Below are 14,266 nucleotides of genomic sequence, written 5' to 3'. Positions count from 1 at the left end.
GCTTTTAGTTAGCTTGCTGAATTCTCTTGTATTGGTAACTGGTTTCCAACCATGATTTAACAAATGGAACTGCATTCTAGTCCACTGATGCTTTCCCTAGTATATTTGCTGTCATGAAATCACGTGTGCAATGTACTGTTGAACTGTTACCGTCACACAATTTATATTCACTAAACTGCACCCTCTTTCAGCTCCAACATATATGTTGCATCACTTAATCAGTGATGCAAGCAGCTTCTTTGATGAATCAAACAATAGTTTTCAGACATCGGAAGACATTTCTTCATTTTTGGGTGTGTGCTCCTCACAATGTAAAGCTACAAGCATGAGGTGCTTTTAAGTTTAATCTTTACTATTAGCATTTTATACTCAGCAAACTTTTCTCTAAAGGGCCAAAAAGTAAATATTTTAGGTTTTGCAGCCACATATGATCTCTGTCAGATTTTTAAAAAATATGAAACTTCTTAGTTTGCAAGCTGTACAAAAATATCCGTGGGCCAAACAATCGACAAAGCAACAAATCAAGTCCTGATTTATAGATTTTGCTCATTTCTGTGGTGTAAATATTCTCATTGTAGCCACACTATCAACAAGATGTTACTCAACCCAAGGTTGGAAAGAAATGTACAGTGGCACATCATTATTTAGTATTTCCACATTACAGATACAACAGATGGAATCAACCACAAGGGCAGAGATAATTGTAAAATATAGTAAAATAACTAGCATGTGATGAGTTTTGAGTATTTATTACCTCTGTTTTTAAAATGTATTTAATTGTAAGTTTATTTAATTTTTAACAATGGTTATATTTAACAACCAACTCAGAAAGCTCCTGAAAATTTACCAGTTGTCTCTTATGAGCTGGGACAAGCCAACTCAGCACATCACTGGGGGCATGAGGGCTTCTTACATTCAGTCCTTATTAGTTAGAAGCTAGGAAGTATTACCTCCATTTTACAAATGAGGAAACCAAGGCTTAGAGATTCAGTGACTTGTCAAAAGCAACAAAGGTGGGCTTTAAACAGCTTTGTTTTCTTCAAAGCTGATCTAGTTTCTCCTATACTTTATTCTACTACTAAGCCAGGCAAAGTGAGATCAAAATATTTATGAAATGCTTATCAGAACTGGGATATTTTAATTAATTGCCGAATAGGATACAGATGAGGGAAGTCATTAACATATTGCTAGTGATCAATTCTGGTATAGTATTAGGTGTGCAGCAGAAAAACCATTCTGTCACAAAAAGATCTCTATTCATAGAAATTAATATTTTTTGATTAATGCTTTGGCTTCTTTATCTGCTAGAGGATTCCTCCTTTTTTTAATTGAAAATTCCCCCCATCTACCCTAATGAATAAGTTTCTCACAGATCAAGGATGATAATAGATCCTGAAGCAAATGGGAAGCAGAACAGGTACACTGTGAATATTGTAGCAAGGGTGCAACCTAACCTAGGGACAGGAGGTGTGTGTGACCACCATAGTCAGAGAACAGAAACAGGGCACTTAGCTTCACAGGGCAGTGACCACAGTGGGGACACTGAAAAGCACAAAAGGAGAGAAGGAAAGAGAGCATGGATAGTCGAGTTGACCTCTTTCCCCACTGGCTCACTCCTGGATGTGAGTGTGAATCTCTGTCCCAACACCGAACTGGTCTTAGCAGAAGTGTGTGTGCAACAGTCCTTATACTACAGCCTTAAATAACTTCTTTTCTCTGGTTAGGCACCACAACCCTCAAGAAGCTATGCTCTCAAACCAGAGAAAATTTCTAAGACCTAGGACAACATGGTAGGGGCAGTGGCAAAAGCATGGGCTAATATAAGAGTCAGGGACGTAGGTTTGAGTCCTGACTCTGGTTTTGTCATATGACCTTGTGCAAGTCAATCTCTCGATCTTAGTTTTCTCCCTCCAAAATAATATAATAATGGAAAACGATGTCCACAACATAGGATTATTGTGAAAATCAACATGAAATATCGTATGAAAATGCATGGCATAAAAACAGCAAAGGGAAGCAACTGCCAGGCACCATCAGATGTGAAATCTTCTAGAAACTGGAAACCATACAAGAGTCTGACCCATCTCTGTGCCATCACCTTTTTTAAGTGACTCCCTAAAGTCATGGGGTCTACATTGCGGAGATAGCCCTTCTATAGATGGTGAAGAACATAGCTGAACATTTATCTGAACCCAGACAACCAATCTTAATAATCAGAACCTTTTAAAAATAAAATATTCATAACCTGTTTTAAGATGTAATCCATGAGATAGAACATTACTATATTGTACTTAGGAAGTCTCAAGTTAGTTTCTCCATTCATCCTAGATCAAATGCACTTTGCTTTTTGTATCTTCCTTGCCCCCCCCCCCCCTTTTTTGGAGGAGTCCTTTATTGCTGTTGTTATTGTTTTTAATTCATAAGTAGCAACGGTAATTGTAGAAAAATAGAAAATACATATAATCATAAAGAAGAAAATAAAGTTCACTTATATTCTTACAACCTATAGAATCATAGAATATACTATCCATACTCATCTATTTCCTTCTTAACTTTTAATGCAAATAGATATATCACAACTTCTCATCTCATAAAAATGATATATGGTATATACTGTTCTGAATCTGCTTTCCTCCTTTACTGTATCATAAATATTTTAATATCACTAAATCTTTTACATATAACATAATTTAATGACAACATAATATTCAGTTCATATATATATATATATATATATATATATATAGCCCTCAATTGACCAATTGCCTACTGTTGAAACTTTCACTTGTTTCCAATTTTCCTCCATTATAAATAATATTGCAATGATCACCCTTTGTACTTAAATCCTTAGATTCTAAATCCTTAAAATCCTTGAGATTCTACAGTAAACTTAGCAAACTGATTCCAGAAAGATTGGGCCAATTTATATTCTCCCAATAGGGTCTAAATGTGTCTATTTCTTGCCCTTTGCCAGCAAATGGGGGCCTTGTTGGTTCTTCTCTTTTCCAGAGGAAATGTCCTATGTGATGCCTCCCATCCTCACTTACCCCTCCCAGTACAGAAGCAACATGGACATTGCAGCAGAGTCTTTTGAACTGTGTGACATGACCCATTAGTGGTTCATAAAATCAAGTTAATGGGTCATGACGAGCATTTATTTGTTTTCAATGAAATAGAGCATTTGTTTAAAATAGTATAGCAAATATCACCATTGCAAGTAGAAAAGTATGTACCAATTACTGGAGCTTTTGTTTCACTTACACATGTACATGTTGATGAGGCCTAGATTTCAATATAAAACAGTTGTAAGATCACAGCGTAGATCTAACTAAGCACTGGTTAGTCAAAAGATCATAGAATCCAGGCTGATGGGGTATAGATTCAGGGCATAATTTGGTGGGGAAGGAAGCAAAGGGAATAGAGAAAGGACACACATTCCATTCATATTCCCTGGTAGGAAAGCTATCTTTCTTCAATGGGGAGAAAGCTACGTTATTAATAGAAATGTGATAGAACTCTCAGAGGTACACAAAATTAGCTACTTAAAAAAGTGTAACATAAGTCATGGTTTTATAGTAGGTGAAATTATAAATTTCAGGGTGGGACAAGTAATCTGTACCTCTCTTCTCCACATATTTCTGTCACATTATGTCTATAGTTTTAGATCCAGGGGCGCCTGGGTGGCTCAGTTGGTTAAGCATCCAACTTTGGCTCAGGTCATGATCTCACAGCTCGTGAGTTGGAGCCCCACATCAGGCTCTGTGCTGACAGCTCAGATTCAGATTCTGTGTCTCCACCTCTCTCTGCCTCTCCCTTGCTCATGATTTCTCTCTCTCTCTCTCTCTCTCTCTCAAACATAAATAAACATTAAAAAAATTTTATAGTTATAGATCTGCCTCTGCTTATCCCACCAGTGTTTGGGGGGCAACTCACCTTATCTCTCTAAGCCCCAGCTTTCTCACCTACAAAATGAGGATATTCAACCAGATGACAGCCAAGGGCCCTTCCACATCTGCGGTCCCAGGGATCTGTGCTGTGCTGATCCATTGCAGCTTTCAGTGGCCCATTAACAGGAGCTGTTAATTGCATGGTTGTTCATGAGCATGCAATCTATGCAGTCATACAGGGTCCCTCACTTAGAAGGCCTTGTGCTTAGGTGAATGCTTTATTGTCATTGTTTTGAAAATTCTTAATAATTTTTTGACAAAGGGTCTCATATTTTCATTTTCCACAGAGCCCCACAAATTACATAGCTGGTCCAGTCTATTAAGTCAGACAACATGAAGTCTTCCTGATAGGAACATGGAGTTCTTTCCTCTGGCACTGCTGGGAGCTGACGCAGTGGCTCTCAACCCCAGTGGATAAAGTACAAGGTGCTTACAGGGTTTATGACTTGCAAAAGTCTGCGGTGCACTACAAACAACACATAAGGGATGCTGTTTAGAACTTTTGTTCTGCCCAAGGCTTGTGTTCAATTGTTCCAGCCCCAGCTGGAGTGGATTGTCCAAACCGCATTCAACTCTTATAAAAAATAGTCTTAAAATAGGATGACCCATTTAATGCCATGTGCCACTCTACGGGTTAATTGGATGTGAAACATTCACAGCAGGTTCTCAATAAAAGATATAATAGAAAGATGAAGGTCAGTGTTGGGCCTGAGTACTATATTATGTCCAACCTGCATTTTAAACCCAGAGGCTGCTAAAAAGATGATTAATAGGTAGAATAAAGAAAACATTTGAGGGCATGGTCCATTTTATATTTGAAAAGGCCCCCATCTGTTTGGAAAATTCAACTGATAGCTCAATGGTAAGCTATCTTTCTTCAATAGGGAGAAAGCTACTTATCATCAAGAAGGCATATTTTCAGACCTTTATAATGGTGGCGACATTGTATTTACACTATTCATTTTGTTTTTCCAGGGACCAAATATAGACCATGACAATAGGGCAGCATCAGATATGGTGAAAATCATAATGCTGGTCTCCTTACAATATCATGATACTGAAACAGAAGAGGCAAACAAGGTACTTAAAATGTCTGTCTTTACACATAGAACAATCATTTATTAAACATCTGGTTTAATAAAGATTTTGTTCAACCTTTGCAGAATTCCCTAATCAGCATGGTCCATGTGAAAATGTTATCTATTTTATGTACCCTCAAAGCACTCCATGTTCACCCCCCTCCATGCACTTTTTATTCATTATTGCAATTGTTTATTTCCTCATCTGCCTCTTTTACTAGTTTGTAAGCTCCTTGAAGGCAAGTCCTGTAGTGGTGTTTTTTTAGTTTCTCGATCTCTAGTCCTCACACAGCACCAAGCCTATCACAGGTGCTCATAAAATCTCTACAGTTAACTAAGAGAATGAGTGGCACATTATATATGAACAGCTCTTACAAATCAATAAGAAAAAGATCAACAACACAAAAGAAAAATGGGTAAAGTACATGCAAAGATGATACATATAAGAGGTTGCACAAATGACTGTTAAACATATGAAAAGACTTTTTTTCTTCAAATTTTAAAATTCTAGTTAGTTAACCTATAGTGTAGTATTGGTTTCAGGAGTAGAATTGAATGATTCATCACTTACGTATAACATCCAGTGCTCATCACAAGTCCCTCCTTAATCCCCATTGCCCATTTAGCTCATCCCCCCCCACCTCCCTCTAGCAACTCTCAGTTTGTTCTCTATCGTTAAGAGTCTCTTATGGTTTGCTTCCCTCTCTTTTTTTCCAACATATAAAAAAGACATTTAAACTCAATCATAATAAGAACCATAATAAAAGACAACAAAGGATATATAAATGGCTGATAATACATAAAAGACATTCATATTCAATCATAATAAGAGAAATTCAAGCTATACTGAGATATCATTTTTCACCCATCAGATGGGCAAAGATAAAAAGAAGTTTGCTAACATATCGTGCCAGTGAGGATGAAGAAACAAGTACTTTCACATATTGCTGGTGGGGATGTATATAGGTACAATCTCCAAGGAGAACAGATTGCAAATGTATATAACCTTTTACCCAGTAATTCCCCTTCCTGGAGTCTATCCTAAAAGATACTCACTCAGATGTGTGAAGTGATACTTGAACACAGTGCTAAATTCACCTAGTATGCTCCAGATGTACTGTACTGATGATTAAAATATTAAAATTCTTATTTGTTGGGAAACATAGCAGTCCTGAGCCCACCCCGCCTCCTACTTCTGCCCTGCCCATCCAGCCCCTTCCCCAAACCCCAGACCTTGCTGCAACCAGGCATTTCAAAAGAACAAACTGAGGGTGGATGGAGGAGGTGGGTACAGGATGGGCTAGATGGGTGATGGCTATTAAGGAGGGCACTTGGTGATGAGCCCTGGGTGTTGTATGTAAATGATGAATCACTGAATTGAATTCCACTCCTCCAATCAACATTGCACAGTATGTTGGCTAACTAAAATTTACATTAAAAAAAAAAGAAGTAACACCTGATACTGCAGGGGCCTCCAGGACCATGCTTCAGCACTGTGGCCAGCCTCATTCTGATTGATTGGTGCTTGTGCTGTAAGGGTTGTTATATATTTGGATAGCACTCCTATGTCCAAGGCTGTTCCCTGAAGCATAGAATGCAATAGCAAAATTTGGGAAACAACCTAATCAAAAGCTAACATTTATTGAGAGCTTACTATGTGCCACTCACTGTTCAAAGCACTTTACATTGATTCTCATATTTAGTCCTCACAACAGGCCTAGGAAGCAGGTACTGTTATAATTCCCATTTTATAGATGAGAAAAGGAGGCACAGAGAAGTAAGTTAACATATAGCCAACATCATATTCTAATCAGTGATGAACCAGAACTCTGTCAGGGTAGTCTGATTCCAAGGCCTATGCTCTTAAAACAAAATGTGTTTCAGTAGAGACTGGTGACATTAATTAGGGTATACCCATGGAATAGAAACTTATACAGCCACAGAGAAGATGGGGAAGCTCTTTTTTTTGTAATGTTTATTTATTTTTGAGAGAGAGAGAGTGTGAGCTGGGGAGGGGCAGAGAGAGAGAGGAGGACAGAGTTTCCCAAAAGGGCTCTGCACTAAAGGCAGAGACACTGATGCAGGGCTTGAACTCACAAACTGTGAGTTTATGATCCAAGCCGAAGTTGGTCACTTAACCAACTGAGCCACCCAGGTGCCCCAGGGAAGCGCTTTATCAACTCATAATTGATATAGCATTCAAGCTAAACTACTCATTGTAAAGAAAGTACAGAAAAATGTGTGTAGTACTTATCCAATTTGTGGATACACACACGTGTGTATATGTATTTAGATACATAGACATATATATGTATGTATACATATATGTGTGTATATACACACACACATACACACACACACACACATATATATACACACACATATATGCACACACGTAAAATCACAAATTGGATACGTAGGATGTGTCTGAAATGATATATAAGAAACTGGTAACACTGGTTGCCTAATTCTGGGGGACAAGGTATTAGGAAAAATGTTTGCTGTGTGTACTTTTTGTACCTTTTGGATTGTATACTATATGCACATACTGCCTGTTTTAAAAATTAAACTGCAAATTAGTGTTTTAAATGAATGATATGTACACAAAGATTCTGAATCAGAAAGTCAAAAGGGCTTACAGAGAAATAGGAAAGGTGTCCAGGTGGTCAGAGGTGAGTGAGATTACACCCTTCTGGTCATCAGGCAGAGCTGAGCCTTTAAAGAAGGGAAAGTTGTGAAGATATTCGGGGAGTGGGGGAGGGCAGCCTGCTGTGGGGCAGGTAAGGAGCCTGTGATGAACTTTAGCACACAGTGAAGACTCTGTGTCCTCTCTGGATGTGAGTACATGCATAGGAAGCCAAGATCTGGGTGTGAAGGGTCTGGGAGGAGCCCCTGAGGTTGAGTGCAGATTAGAAATCAGCCTTTTGTTGCCCATTCTAGGGAAGTTCAGGGGAACATAAACTAGAAGTGCCCAAACTTTGTCTTGTCTCACATCCAGGGCTGGTAAGGAGTTAAGCTGTGGAGCCATTCTCAAAGGACGGGACAAGAAACAAAGAAGTAATTGAAGGGTTGGTGGAAAATAGGGCTGAGGAAAATGGTCCAAGGAGCTGATATTGTTGGTTCTGAAGGAGGACAATTACTGTCCCCTTCTTGACGACACATCATTGTCATTGGGAGGGTGACCAGCTGTTCTCTGTCACCACAAAGGAGACAAAGAGGAAAAGGGTTTCAACCGTAGCATGAGCAATCTAAATTAGATTCAGAGAAAATCTTTCATCAGAAAAAAATTAAGTTGTTAAACACTGAGGGAACAGACTCCGAGAGAAGATATGGTATCAGTATCCCTCCCTCTAAATTAGACCTAATGGTGTAGAAGCCAAGCTGCACCTGACTCAGTCATCATTTGTGTATCCAGTGTCTTCATCTTAAGCTGTGGGCAGCAACACCAACCTCATAAAGTTGTTAAAAAGGTTAAAAGAGAGCCTGTGTGACCCTGAAGGACCCTGAAGGACAATAGCTGCTATCGTTGAGTGTTTACTAACACTGAACGATAGCAGCTATTGTCCTTCAGGGTAAAATAGACAGTGTCTACTAACCATGAAACTCTTCAGTGATTTAGATGGTCACTTGGGATGGTCCCTGGTGGTCTTTTGAATTCAAGCAAATATCCCAGTGCTTCAATGGTTTTATGTCCACAGCTTTATAAGGAAATTCTAACTTTTCTTGAATAAATAGTAGACCATTCATCTCATCTGCTTTGGTTGTAAAGAGTTCTGATGTCAACCATATTCCCAGAAGTCACATTTAAACAACCTCACTCTCTGGGGAAGTGCAGACCACAGTTGTTCAAATATTTTGAATTGGGACCCAAATAGTAAATAAATTTCATACCACAACGCAGACCACAAATGCACACACACACACACACATTCATATATGTGTGACTGAAATAAAAGTTCATAAACAAAAATGCTTAGGCTTCTATGTGTCATCTATTCTGATATTTTCTATTTTATTTTATTCTAATTTTTAAAACACTGATCTTGACCCACTAGATTGATTTCATGACCTGCCAATGGATTGTGACCCATAGTTTGAAAAACTTGTGTCAAGTCTAAGAGCATTGGGCAAGTTTCTGAACTGTTCTGGGATCTACTAGAACAACTATAAAAAGAAGATTAAAGTATCTATATCTTGGTGTCTTATGAAGTTTAATTTAGAACATCAAATACACTGGACTTCACTTTTATTTAATAGACCCTCCTCAATTAAAGTTGATAATGTCATTAAAATGGCTGCCACGAAGGCTCTGCATCAAAGCCAGGCTTGGGTCCTGGCCCAGAGCCCATTTGCTGTTATTTGGTAGGTATCCTCCCAAGTCAAGGTGCTTGGTTTCCTCTCTGATAACAAATGCTCATCAGCAAACCAGAAAAGAATCTAGAACAAGGTGAGAGGTGGCCACAAGCAGGAGACCAAAGTTTTCCCCAAAATATGAGAGGACTCTATTTAATATGAAAACCCAGAAGAGAGTGAGTGTTGGGGAGCTGCAGAGAGAGGTAAATTGTGTCCTCTTCTTTCATGTAAAAGGCAGGGTAGAACAGAATGTATTTTAGAGGGCAAAAATCTGTTCCAAGAGGCAAAAATAAAAAAATAACTAAATATTTTGTTTCTTGAAGAATCCATGCTGGGGCACCTGGGTGGCTCCGTCAGTTAAGTGTCTGACTCTTGATCTCAGCTCAGATAATGATCTCCCAGTTTGTGGGTTCAAGCCCCATGTCGGGCTCTGCACTGACAGAGTAGATCCTGCTTGAGATTCTGTCTCTCCCTCTCTCTGCCTTCCCCCTTCCCAAAATAAATAAATAAACTTTAAAAAAATCCATCTTGGGTGTTGAAAAATTACTGGAAAGAGCTCTTCCTTCAACTACGACAAATGCAAGGACTATCAGTGCCATTTGAAATAAATTGTCAGAAAGAAAGAATGGGCATTTCACCCATAAACACAGTCCCCTTTTACCCGGCAGTTATGATTCCTTGCTTTGAACCCCAAAAAACTAAATACAAACAGTTTTCAAATTTTGTTTCTATCATGTTTATAACTTCTTATCATGAGCTGTGAAGCAGGATATTAATGGGATATATGTGTGTTGTCCCTCTATTCTCCAGTCCCTCCAGAAAAGCCACCACTCTACGCAAGTAGATAGATCTTGTGCATTTCCTTTTCTTTGCCTACCCACCCCCATGGTCCCATATATCCAACTGGGGAAAAAGTAGAAAACCCCTGAAAGACCTCTTCAAAAATATTTTAATGGTAACCTGAGAGGAGAGAAAGAAGAGAAGTGACTTGTGGGCAAGATTTAGAATTTTAGAGATCCTGACTGAGAGGAATATGGTGCCAACATTACCATCCTCCAAACATAAATCAAAATAGAAAAAATATTAACCCATAACATCAATAAAAAGAAATGCAATTAAGGGTGCCTGGGTGGCTCAGTCAGTAAAGCATATGACTTCGGCTCAGGTCATGATCTCACAGTTCGGGAGTTCGAGTCCTGTGCGGGGCTCTGTGCTGACAGCTCAGAGCCTGGAGCCTGCTTGGGATTCTGTGTGTGTGTCTCTGCCCCTCCCCAGCTCGTGCTCTGTCTCTCAAAAATAAATAAACATTAAAAAAAAGAAATCCAATTACATTTAGATTTCTTTTGATCAATAAAATGATTTTTTTGTAATATCAATTCTTCTAAAAGTGTGTGTGTGTGTGTGTGTGTGTGTGTGTGTGCACCCAAGCCCCTGCATTGCTAATACTCTAATTGACTATTCAACTCTTGGGTTTATTTAACACTGAGTGCTTTAGAGGAAAGATATTCTCAAGATTGGAAAGTAGAAGATTAGTAAGAACTCTCACTCTGCCATGTGTAGTGAGGGGATTTCCAAGAAACGACTCCAAGGGGTTTCTAGAAAGTCTGGGCTTGAGGCCCAGGGGTTCCAAGCCTTGCCAAAGATTCAGGCACCTTGCGTGTGGTGCAGAAACCAGTGAGCTGCAGAGAAGGCCCCTGCAGTCTGGGACAATGGGTAGCCCCGTGGTGAACACTGTGCATGGTGTCCCATAATTGATGAAGTTGTACTACGTGTAAGAGCTTGACACAACACTAGAGTAGAATCCCAATAATGACCAAGACTGATTATCTTGACAGCTTGGAAGAATGGAAAATAGGATTATTTTTCACACACTTGAGTTTCTCGCCAGCAATTTAAACTTGCTCACTCCTGGACCTGACATCTTAGTGATACCTCTGCAGATGTGGCGGAAATCTTTCTTCCTGGACCATGGAGCCTATGGCCTTTGTGAACACTTCTACCAATGTCAGGCAATTTTCTCCCCTGGTCCAGCTCAGCCAATTAGACTTTATACCCTGGGCATAAGTTGTCAGGTTGGTGTCTTACAAGCAAGACTTGAGCAATAGGCAAAAGATGAGCTGAATACCTATACCCATCTCTTGGGTTTTACATTTCAGAAACGAACTCATACTCTTACTACAATAATACATCATCATCTGTTATATCGAAAGGATATAAGGCAAGGTGACACTTTAGGGAGACACATCTCACTAGAAAATGAAAAACTGTTTCAGACATAAGATGCTCTCAGCCCATCCCCCCCTTTCCTATTGGTAGGCAGAGGAAGGGAATGTGTCTGTATCAGATTTGGGGATCAGATATCACAGATGAGGCTGAAAAGAGTGAAAGCTTTGTTCTTTTAACAAAGCCCATTTTCAAAATATTGTCCCTCCCTGCTACTATACTTATCAAAGAGAATCAGATTGTCATCAGAATAAAGAAAGTAGATCATTACTCACTGGATTTTAATTACTAGGTTTCATTTTGTCGATGCCACCTCCTTTCATTTTTTTTCTCCTAAAAGATCTCCTTGGAAGTTTCTTCCATCCTTTCTGATTTTATGATTACATATCTTATGAATATTAAATACTTGGTTTATTAACATTTTTTCTTAATTGATTTTTAAAATTCAGTGCTAAGCATCAATCTCTATAAATCACTTTGGTAATATCTTCTCTGTGAATCTATAGCCAATGGTTAATACAACCAATCATGGGCTTTTTCATTAGTGGATAGTTTATTAAAGTGTTATTCTTATAGCATAATATTAAAGCATCTATCCACAAATGTGGGCTTCCCTGGGCTCAATTGCTAAACGTACTATATTGAAAAAGCAAAGCTACTATCTACAAGATAAAATGAGCAGAATGTGTCTATAACAATCACATATGAAATCTAAAGTTATAATCAGAGCTGGAGTTCCTCTTCTTCCTCCGAAAAGGTAAAAGGAAATAAGATGGAGAAGGTAATTATGAAAATCAAATCAAACAGATCTTCAGCAATAGTAGAAAGGGAAACGTGTGAATTATCATTCAGACCAATGAGGGTATTGGAAGACTGGACCCCTCATCCTCAGGGGCAATGTGATATTAGAAAGATTTCCAAATCAGAAAACTTGATGCATGGTGTAATGAGGATGAGTACAGTTATGGGCACAAGCACTCCCCACTTCACCCTAATTCATTCATTCACTTATTCATTCAATACATATTTATTGAGCCCTTGGTCTGAGCCAGTCATTGGGCATACAACAGAGCACAAAACTGATACATTTCCTATCTTCATGAAGCATATTATCTAGTAAACTCCAAATCTACTTTATATAAACAAACACCATGAAAAAAATGTGTAAAACCAAAAGCAACTGAAACAAACTTAGACCTCCCTGGCTGCAAATAAGAATCAAAGAAAACTAGACAATCATCATCATACTCATTATGTCCTGACCTGCCATTTTACATATAATTACCCTAGTACTTAAAAAACTTTTTAAAGTAGATCCTGTTACCTTCTTTACAGCTGAGGATGCTGAAGCAGGCTAAGGGACTTGCTTAAAGCCAAGGGCTAGAAGGTAGCCACAAGACCCACAACATTCTAGTGCCACACTCTTTCCCTGTACAGGGATGTCTTCTCTGGGCAGAGGGCTTTTCCTGCAACTGAAAAACCAGACTCATCATATTAGAATAACAGAAAGAGGCCTACCTAGAGCATATTAGCTTAACTCTCCATAGAAATGCTTCATAAGGATTTATCATCTCTTTTAGAGATGATATTAGATCATCTATTAGAAAAATAACTGTTATATATAGATCACTTCTGTTTCTTCTTAAATACTGCAGTTGAAGATACCATCATTTACCTTACCTCTATTATTAAAGACCACACAATAACTTGTTTTGCCCAGCTTCCATGTTTTCTTACATTAGATATATAACTCATCATGGTTCCCTTTTTGCTCTAGCTTCTAGGAACTTCTAAGCTTAAAATGTCTGATTTTACTTTAATTCACTCATTTGTTCACTCAACAAACATTTATGGAAAATGATTACTTTAGTGTGATTATCTTGTCCCTGCCTCAAAGGCTTTTGATTTCCTTTTTATCTTTATTGTAATTGCTTTTCTATTATATGTTTATTATAATGTACTTTATTACTTGTGTTTTTGGGAGTAGGAGAGAGCGTATAAAATGTAAATGACTGACAGCTAAAATGGTTTTACTGTAAAAATGATAGAATCTGGGATACACTGCAGTAGCTGTGACTGAGAGCACAAGGCTTAGGATCTTAGAGCCTCCGGGTTCAAATCTTAGTTCTGCCCCACTCACAGTGTAAACTGAGACAAAATACATTTTCTGAGCCTCTGTTTCATAAAATGGGACTAAGCATTCCCACACAAGATGTTTCTAAAAACTAAATAGGATAATATATATAAAGCATCTAGCACTGCATGGCACATAGTGTTTATTAGTCACTACTTGTGATTAAAGCACATAAATACACAACAAATAATTCTACCCATAAATACCCAGTCTCTGAGGTAGGTTGAGCTTGGTTTCCATGGAAAATAAGTGGACATTTTTAAAACCTCAAAATTTAAATTAATTTTAAACTGCTTCCCTTTGGTCCTCTCCAAGATTCTCGGCAGTGTTCCATCACCCCTGGTTGTTGAGCCCTCTTGTCTAATTATAAACCAAATTCTGGCTTGTTAGCAGAAAAGATTTTCTCAGGCTCTGTTCTATAAACAATACCAGAAAAATCACAGATGCTTTGAAAACTGGGAGGGCCCTCCCAGTCTGAAGTTTTTGGGTTTTTTTTTTTTATCTTAAAGATCCCACAAATGAGTCTGGCT

General features: G+C 38.4%; 1 long non-coding RNA gene across 1 annotated transcript in view; it reads left to right on the top strand.

Annotated features, from left to right (window-relative positions):
- LOC123590545 overlaps positions 1-14,266 on the top strand; it is a 35,486-nt gene that overhangs the window by 4,571 nt on the left and 16,649 nt on the right. Inside the window, exon 2 of the long non-coding RNA XR_006708838.1 lies at positions 4,923-5,027. This is a non-coding gene — a long non-coding RNA (uncharacterized LOC123590545). The remainder of the gene's footprint in view (positions 1-4,922; positions 5,028-14,266) is intronic.

The sequence above is a fragment of the Leopardus geoffroyi genome, chromosome B4 (assembly GCF_018350155.1).
Source record: "Leopardus geoffroyi isolate Oge1 chromosome B4, O.geoffroyi_Oge1_pat1.0, whole genome shotgun sequence".
Lineage (NCBI taxonomy): Eukaryota > Metazoa > Chordata > Mammalia > Carnivora > Felidae > Leopardus > Leopardus geoffroyi.
Note: the sequence above shows the minus strand (reverse complement) of the source record. Positions and strands in the feature narration are given on the sequence as shown.